This window comes from Crotalus tigris, unplaced genomic scaffold (genome assembly GCF_016545835.1).
Source record: "Crotalus tigris isolate CLP2741 ecotype Arizona unplaced genomic scaffold, ASM1654583v1 scf7180000017801.1383879, whole genome shotgun sequence".
In the NCBI taxonomy this organism is placed as follows: Eukaryota; Metazoa; Chordata; class Lepidosauria; order Squamata; family Viperidae; genus Crotalus; species Crotalus tigris.
In genome coordinates, this window is record NW_024096646.1 from 1,057,236 (window position 1) to 1,066,968 (window position 9,733).

The 9,733-nt window shown below is 44.8% G+C and overlaps 1 pseudogene; it reads right to left on the reverse strand.

The window, feature by feature from the left end:
* Positions 1 to 2,015: 2,015 nt before the first annotated feature.
* On the reverse strand, positions 2,016 to 4,545 carry LOC120307679 (annotated as a pseudogene).
* Between the last annotated feature and the right edge of the window lie 5,188 nt (positions 4,546 to 9,733).

The following is a 9,733-nucleotide window of genomic DNA, read 5'->3' on the forward strand; positions in this document are numbered from 1 at the left end:
ATTCAAGGAAAACCAGTTGAAGATGTTTTACAGATGGCATCTTCCACCAGCAAAGCTTGCCAAGATGTTCCAGAACAATTCGCCAACATGTTGGAAATGTAAAAAAGTACATGGAACATATCATTTATGGTGGACATGCCCAGTTGTGAAAAAATACTGGATCAAAATAAGAAGATGGATCAAAGAAATAATAGACCAACACATAGACTGGAAACCAGAGATTTTTTTGCTGGGTATTTTAAACAGAAAATATAGTAAAGAAATACGGTATTTAATTCTACATATAATAACAGCAGCAAGAATAGCATATGCCCTGTTCTGGAAAAATGAGAGTATACCATCAGAGGAAGAAGTGATAAGGAAAAGTCTGGATTCTGCTGAGATGGATAAATTAACAAAAGAGATAAAAGAAAAGGAAGACACAGAGTACTATTTAATATGGAATAAGTGGTACAATTAGTTGGAGACTAGAAATAATAGAGGAGAATAAATGTGGAAAGGTCAAAAGTGGAAAATGTGTGTATAATAATGTATAGTAATAATGATATGTATTATTTTTAGTATGAAGTATAGTATGAAGTAAGAGTAAGACATAACAATTACAAATTGTTATTTTATTGTAATTGTTTATTAATTGATAAACAATTACAAAAAAGATAATGAGACTTTGGAAAAATGCAGAGGACAACTAAGGTGATTAAGGGCCTGGAGACAAAAACATGAAGAACAGTTGCAGGAATTGGTTATGGCTAGTGTTGCGTCCTTCGCGAAATGGCAATGACACGAGAAACAGTTGTAGTTCTCAGGAACTTCTTTATTTCTGTTCAGCATACTGGTTACAAGACGCCGACGATGCCCAAATCTCCCGGCCTCTTTTATAGGCCATTCCCGGGCCAATCTGCAACATTTGGCGCGCCAGCACCCGCGCATGCGCGCACGTGCTGGCGACAGCCAGTCTGGTCCCGGGCAACTTGCACCTGCCCAGGACCATTGCAATGCCCCGAGCCTGCTTCCACAGGCTCAGGACATAACACCCCTTCCCCCCCGGCTAAGACTATGATCATACAATAATAACATACAACCTAATGCGAGCGTGGTGCCCATACTACCTAGTGCCAGTTTTTTCCTCTGCTTCTATCATTCCCAGTGTTCTATTTTCCTATGTGTACAGGAATTTTCTCTGTTAACTCTGTTTTGCCAGTAGAGTTACAAAATCTTCTAAATACTTAGGAGATCTTCTGGCTCTCTGTGACCTCCTGACTTCTGGGTACCTGCCAAGTACCCCTTGACTGAGGGGTGATGCATACCTGTCCCCCCTGTTACACCCTGGTGATTCCCAAGGACTATGCTCCAATGCCTGGCCTGCTTGCTTGCCCACCAGGCTTCTTTCTCTGTTTGACCTGGTTGTCCTGCCTAGCTGCAGGCTCTCTGGCCCTCTTAAGTGACTGTCACTGTTGGGCGATTCTGTAGAACCTCCCAGGTCCGTCCAAGACCCGTCAGGAGGTTGTCTTTCCCCTTGTTCCCGTTCTGTCCCCGGGCTTGTGGGGTTTTCAGTGCTGTCCCAAAACTCAGTTGTCCCCTGAGTGAAGTCAGAGGTGTTGTAGTCGGGATTTGGTTCCTCGACCACCTCCCTGTGTGCTTGCCCCCTTCTAGGGACAGGGGTAGTGTCGGGCCAACTAGAGGGAATGTGTGCCAGCTCTCTTGCAGGGTGTGATTTGTTTGGATGCTCCTGGATATCCTCCCTGACTGGAGTACTGAGTGATGCAGGTGAGTAGTGATTATGCCTCCGGGGTGACTCCCTGGCTGGAGTAGGCACTGGTGCCTGAATTCTAGTTGGGCTCCGTGAATTCCTGTTTGGAGCACTCGCGGAACTTTGGAATGGGCTGTCTGTAGCCTCCTCGTTAATGATGGGCAGCAGCCCGTACTCTTCCCTTTGCCCTAAAGGGTCCCCCTCCCCCTGGAAAAGACCCAGGAGTCTCAGTGGGAAGGTTCCGTCTAGTGCGGAGCTGGTCGATGTGTCGACGCAGGACATGACCGTTGTCCAGAGACACCTCGTAAGACAGAGGACCTGTGACTCTGGATACAGTGGCGGGGACCCATGAATGGCCAGGCCCATAGTTACGAGTCCAAACCGGGGCACCCACAAGCAGTTGTCTAGGTGCCCTGGGGTGTGTGACTGTGGAAGGAAGTCTGTCCAGATGCAACCGGTCAAGCTTGGTGGTCAGTTTGCGCCCCCAACGAAGTTCAGCTGGGCTCCTCCCGGTAGAAGTGGATGGTGTAGTGCGATAAAAAAGGAGGAAGTCAGCCAACCTGTGATGCCAGTCTCCATAGGTAATTTTCTTCAAGGCGTCCTTGGTGATGCGAACCATGCGTTCAGCCATACCGTTGGTGGACGGGTGGAAAGGCGCAGAGGTGGCATGACGAATCATGTTGGCCTGTAAGAAAGCTTGGAATTCGGAAGAAGTGAATTGAGGGCCGTTGTCAGACACGAGGACGTCTGGAAGCCCGTGTGCAGCAAAAATCCCCCTCAGTACTTGAATAGTCTTTGCAGTGGTGGTGGAAGAGACAGGTACAACCTCAAGCCATTTTGAATGGCTATCAACTAGGACCAAGAAGAATTGACCCTGAAAGGGCCCAGCGTAGTCAATGTGCACCCTAGACCATGGAGACTGTGTTTCCTCCCATCTATGTACAGGAGCTTGGGGCATTTCAGGGCGCGAGCGTTGACAAAGGTGGCATGCATGCACCTTAGCTTCAATGTCTCTATCTAACCCAGGCCACCACAAATGGCTGCGCACAAGCGCCTTCATGCGTACAATGCCAGGATGACCCTCGTGGAGGGAACCTAAGACCCTAGTCCTCATTGAGGTAGGAATGACAACTCTGCTTCCCCAAAGCAGACAACCCTGGAAGGTGGACAATTCATTCCTTTTGGACCAGAAACTCTGAAACTCAGTGCCAGGACAGCTCTCTGGCCATCCAGATAAAACCCAAGAAAGGACACGTGAAAGTGTGAGATCTGTGGCTGATTCAGCGGCCACATCCCTGGCATCTAAAGGAGACTCAGGCAAGGCCTGAATGGAGAGGATATTGATAGTTGGTGCTGGGTCAGCTTCTATTACCGGCAGGGGTAATCTACTGAGGCCATCAGCGTGGCCCATTTCCTTCCCAGGTTTGTGAAGTAAGGAGAAGTCATAGGCAGACAGAAAGATAGACCATCTCAGCATTCTGGGGGAGATGATCTGGGGAGTTTGTTTATGTGTGGTAAACAGTCCCAACAAAGGCTTATGGTCAGTGAAGACCGTGAAATGCCTGCCATATAAAAAATCATGGAATCTTTTGATTCCCGCAACAACAGCTAAAGCCTCCCTGTCTATTTGAGCATAATTTGGCTCAGCAGAAGACAAGGTTCTGGAGTAATATGCAACATGAACCTGAGTTCCGTCTGATCTGAGGTGGCTTAGTACGGCTCCCACCCCATAAGGAGAAGCATCACAAGCGATGCACACAGGAAGGAATTCATTGAAATGTGCAAGCACACTGTTAGAAGTGAGTAAGGCCTTGACCTCATTGCTTCGTGTTTTTGTGACCACTGCCACATTGCCTGTTTGTCCAGAAGCCTGTGAAGAGGCTCGGCTACACTAGCCTTGTTTGGGAGGAAGGAGTTATAAAAATTCAGAAGGCCCAGAAAAGCTTGTAGTTCGGCCTTGGACTTTGGCCTAGGGGCATGCATAATGGCTTCCAGTTTGGATTCAGCAGGGTGAATACCGGTAGCATCGATTTTGAATCCCAGAAAATCTGTAGAAGGTACCCCAATTTTACATTTGTCCTTCTTAAGTTTGAGGCCCGTTTTCCTGAACCTCAGCAGAACAGCCCTTAATCTCTCAGCTAAGTTGTGTGTAGAGTCCCCTGCAATTAAGACATCATCAAAATAGGGGCAAACCCCTGGTATACCCCGTAGTGTGTTTTCCATTACGCTTTGGAAAATTCCAGGAGCGACATTTACTCCAAATTGTAACCTCTTTACCTTGAATGCCCCCCTATGGGTCACAATGGTCTGAGCTACAGCAGCAGCATCATCAACAGGCAGCTGTTGATACGCCTGAGCTAGGTCAAGCTTGAGGGAGGCCAGGATATGACTGACCACAGGGACAGGATAGGCATGTTGCTGCAATGCCTTATTTAGAGTGCATTTGTAATCTGCACAGATGCGAATGTCCCCATTTGCCTTAAGAGGCATGACAATGGGGGTCTCCCAAGGACTGGAGTCGACAGGTTCTAAGACTCCTTGCTGAATCAATTTGTCTAATTCAGTGTCAATTTTACCCTTTAAAGCAAAAGGAACCCTTCTTGCTTTGATTCTAATAGGGGTGATAGTGGGGTCTAACTTCAGTGACACAGGGGTCCTTTGTACGTGCCCAGCTGGGGACTGAAAACATCTGCAAATTCTTTGCAGACTTCTTGTAGGTCAAGTGTTTGCAAACTATTGAGCCCTGTGACGTGTATTCCCAAGGCCTCAAACCAATCGAGTCCTATGAGACTCATTCGTTCCCCCCATACTACTACTACATCTAGTGGACCTTCAAAATCCTTATACTGTACGTTAAGGGTGGCCTCCCCCTTAACACACATTCTGGAGTTTTGAAAGTCCGTTAACACAATGTCGGAAGGCCTCAGCTTGGCCTGAAATCCGCTGCCAGAACAAATCTTCCTAAACGTGTGCATGGAAATGATCGAGAGTGCAGACCCCGTATCCAGTTCCATAGCCAATGGAACCCCTTGTAGCTTCATTTTAAGTGACAGCTTTTTCTTGATGGGCTTGTGTGTGCCTGTCTTGTAAATGCTTCTTCGCGAAGCACAGAACCCCACCCTGTTTTGGCTGGGAACCCTGGTACCTTTCAGGTGCAATTCTTCCTGAGGTTGTACCTTCTGATGGCCCAGACACACAGCTGCAATGTGTCCCTGCTTTCCGCATGCTCTACAGATAGCGGAGCGGAATCTACAGTCGGTCCTCTTGTGGACACCTCCACAACCGAGGCACTTGGGGAGAGCTGAAGAGCTTCCTTTCTGTTTCCCTTCTTTCGTGGGGTAGAGACGGTCTACTTCATCATCAGGATCCTCCTCTGGGTTCCTTTGGGCTCCTTCCTGGTGCACGGACGCAGCCTCTGGAGTGCTTCTGATCGGCCTCATGTTCTTGATGGCGCCGCCCGCTGCCTCTTCTGCAGTAACCTCTCTCAAGGCATCTTGGAATGATAAGTCTTCTTTAGCAAAAAGTCTCTGCTGTAATTCTCTATGCCTCAGTCCGCATACAAATCTGTCTCTCAGCCGTTCTTCTAGGTCCTTGAACTCGCAGTGTTTAGCAGCTTTTCTCAGCGCAGCAATGTATTCTTTGGCTGATTCTCCGGGTCACTGATCCCTCTGTTCGAAGGTGTGGCACCAAGCGATGACGGACAGCTTGGGCTGGAAGTGTTCCTTGAGTAGTTTTTTGAGATCTGTGTAGTTAACAGATTCTAGAGGTATGGGTGCTGCTATGTTTTCAGCAATTTCGAATGCGTCTTGACTGCAAATGCACAGCAGGGTGGTGGCCTTCAAACTATCTTCTCTTACTTGGTTGACTTTAAGATAGTTTTCCACCCTGGCTACGTAAGACTCCCATCTTTCTGGATGCGAGACGTCGAATTCTGAAAGTCTTCCTACTTTTGCCATTTTTGTAGAAAAGGAAGGGTCTATCAGCCAGCCTACCCCCGATGCTCGCTGGATTGGCGGGTAGCTGCCGAGTCAATGCCATTCCTACCGCTCAGGACTCTCTTGGGTAAACTTACACCTGTCTTCGGTCGATGTAAGGCAATCCCACCTTCGTCGCCAGTGTTGCGTCCTTCGCGAAATGGCAATGACACGAGAAGCAGTTGTAGTTCTCAGGAACTTCTTTATTTCTGTTCAGCATACTGGTTACAAGACGCCGACGACGCCCAAATCTCCCGGCCTCTTTTATAGGCCATTCCCGGGCCAATCTGCAACATTTGGCATGCCAGCACCCGCGCATGCGCGCACGTGCTGGCGACAGCCAGTCTGGTCCTGGGCAGCTTGCACCTGCCCAGGACCGTTGCAATGCCCCGAGCCTGCTTCCACAGGCTCAGGATATAACTGCTAGTATAGAGAAAAGAAGGACTAGGGGTGATATGATAGAGTATTCCAGGATTTGAGGGGCTGCCACAAAGAATAGGGGGTCAACTTATTTTCCAAAGCACCAGAAGGGAAGACAAGAAACAACGGATGGAAAATAATCAAGGAGAGAAGCAGCCTGGAATTAAGGAGAAACTTCCTAACAGCGAGGACATATAATCAGTGGAACAGCTTACCTTCAGAAGTTATAGGTGCTTCATCACTGGAGGTTTTTAAGAAGACTGGACAGCCACCTATCTGAAATGGTATAGGGTTTCCTCCTTGCGCAGCGGGTTGGACTAGAAAATCTCCAAAGTCCCTTCCAGGTCTGTTCTAATTGAGTTGAATAATTTTGTAATTGGTTATATCTGCTGCAAAAGAAATTGGAAACTTCTATCCATTTTGTTTTCTACTTTCTCTCTGCACTTTTTTTCCCTCTTTTTTTCATTTTTCTGCTTTTTCTTTTTATTAGATTGTGCTAGTTTGTATGTTCTTTGTAAAACTTGTAATTAAATTATTAAATTCTTATTAAATATAAGATTGTTCCTTTCTATAGTTTCCGTAAACTGAAAAAAATATTGCAGGACGATACTCGAGCTGAATCTTTTTGGCCTTAGGCGACAGAGATATGGCAGCATGCTGTCTCATTTGTATGGAATGGAATCACTTTCTTTTATCCTTCTGCTTTGCTATTAGATAATAGAATAGCAGTAAGAAATATAAGAATTCAGTATCACATTTACAAACAACACACAAATAAGCAATTTGATTAAGTTAGAGTAAGAGTTTCTAGGAGGCTTTAGAACAGTGGTGGTGAACCTATGGCACATGTTCCAGAGGCGGCACTCAGAGCCCTCTCTGTGGGCACGTGCGCCGTCGCCTCAGCTCTGCCACCCCCTCAGCAGCCCCCCCAGAGGAGAGTCACCCCCCAGCACAGAGCAGCGCAGCCAAGCACATGGCAGCTGGGCAGCAGGGACAAGACTCCGCCCTTGCACCCTGTCGCACGCAGATGATGCTGTGTGGTGCAGATGGAAGGTGTGTCCACTATGGTGCTGCAGGGCCACCTGAGCGATCTGCGGCGGACTGTGGAGGTGGTGAGTGGCCCGGCAAGTGGGGCGGGGTGGAACAGGCGGGCGGGACAGGGGTGGGCACTCAGTCTCTAAAAGGTTCGCCATCACTACTGTAGAACATGTTTTCAGGCAAGAAATTTTCCTGCATTAATAGCCAAGGCTATCTACTACTTGACCAATAGACACGTTTTTAGCACTTTAAATAACTGGCTTCTATCACACATCCTAAATATTTTAGAAATAAATCCCACTATTTTAGTAGTACTTAAGTCTGTACAAATGACTACAGTTTAAATATTGTGGTTAAAAGGTCTTCTCAGCCAGAAGGAGCATGTTAATATTATGGCTCTAACCAAATAATCTCTCTCTTCCTTTAATTTCAACCTTTTGAAGGCAGCATTAAATTAAGTAGGCCACTGTATCACATAGCTGCTGTAAAATTATTAACAACCAGAAATATGTTTTAATGAGTGTGGCCAACAATAGCTAGTGACATTTCAAGGACCAGAATGCTGAAATAATTGCCTTTGCCAGTGCTTTCAAGATGTGTTGCCCTGTAAGTTGTGATACTGATATTTTACAATTAACATTCCAAAAATTGTAGTAGGGATGTGTATAAAGTGACTGTTTCATCAATTTATGCAAGTGTAAGGTCACTGGCCCTTGGCAAAACTTGAGAAATCATAAAAAATCCAATCATGAAAACTCAAGCAGAGGCTTCTTAAAGGTACAGCACTTTATTTTCAATTGAAACAAGTCCTGGGTGGACTTCTGGTTCCAGATCGCAGTGTTTGCAGCCGTGCAAAGAGAATGCTCTCTTCGCCGGGTGATTCTCCGCTGCCAGTAGACCCTTAATTGCATTGAAAAGCCACCTTGGAGGGGCGGCTACCACTGAGGAGGTCCTCATTGATCGTAGGAGAGCGGCAGCTTCTTCCACGGTCTGAGATTGCTCCTTTGGGCCGACGGTGGAAAGATTGGCCAGTAAAATTGCCGATCACTTTGCAGCTGTAATCAGAAGTCAAAGAACATCTAAGTGCAGGACTCACCGTGGCTGAGCCAGGTGAGACTTTTTGTTTTCCCTCTCTTGGTTCTCCTTTTTTTTACCCTGTAAAAAGCATTTTTGAAATTATTTCCCTGTTCTAAGAAAGCGGTGTTTGAGAGTGTGGGAAAAGAAGCTATGGACTGAATTAATTTAAATGGACTTCTTTTTTAATTTTTATTTGTTTTTTACTCACTTTGGGGTCTTGGAAAAAACTGCCAATATTGAATTTACTACTGGAATTAGTCTATATGTGAGGAATTTTCTCTTTCTTGCTTTTTCTGATTTTGTTAAGGTCATTCCTGGTGTCTGGGAGGAGATTTTATAGTCTACTGAGGACATCTGGTGGAGAAAGTTAAAATTGCAGCTGTCTTTTTCTCTGATGGTGAGATTGACTTTGACCTTCAGATTACTACAAAAAGGGAAAAGACAAAGAAACTTAACAGCTGTATTTGTGGGGATGGATACTGACTAAATGTTTTTGGAATACAATCTCTACTAAAAGATAACAGACTGTTTCTAATCATTATTGAAATGGAGAATCCCTCTCCACAACTTGACTACAAACTCATATTGGAAAAAAATTATGAAACTACTGAGCAAATATGTTTGCAAATAAAAGAATATACTACAGTAATAAAAACAGAAACTCTGCTTTGAACTTACAAACTGACCGCCAGGTTTTATCTGAGCATTCTATAGACCAAAAAACAACAGACACGGAATCAACCAATATTAAAGAAGATTTTACTTTACTTCATATGCACTCTAATGAGATTTCTGAGGAACAAAAAAGGACTCTAATTAAACCACTTACAATTTTAAAACCAACAGAAATGGATATACAAGCTCAATTAATTGAGAACTATGATAGCTTGGATAAGCAATTATTAACTACAAAGTTGGATATAACCAAGTCTGCTATTCAACAGATCCAAATGTTGAGACTTGAATCTTTAAAACAACAAGGGACTATTTACGAAGGAGGCAGGTCTCTAAAACAGAAAAGGGGATGCGTTTGTTTGACCCAAATGATATTATGAGGCACAAAAAGAGATTGTTCACTGATATAGAGGTGTTGCTATGGAAACCTGCCTGGCACAAAAAGAAAGCTAGAATAAGATTTAAGAATGCGATCCAAGCCTCTTCATCATGGGTTTTCTTTTTTATGATTTAATTTGAACTATATAAGTATAATTTTGTTTTTGGATAATTGATTACCCTGCCACCACATTGATCTTTAAACATTTGTTTGTAAAAAGAAAAAACTAATAAAACTTGTTGTTGTTGTTTTTTAAAAAAGAAATAAGTCCTGGGTGGGAACACAATCTGAACACTGGCAGCAGTTGCATTCAGAAGTGCACACCTTAGAAAGTTAGTAGCATTGCTTTATAAACTTTGTTAGCCAATGAAAATCAGACAATAGAGTCATTACATTATAGGGAAGATATTTATAAAATTA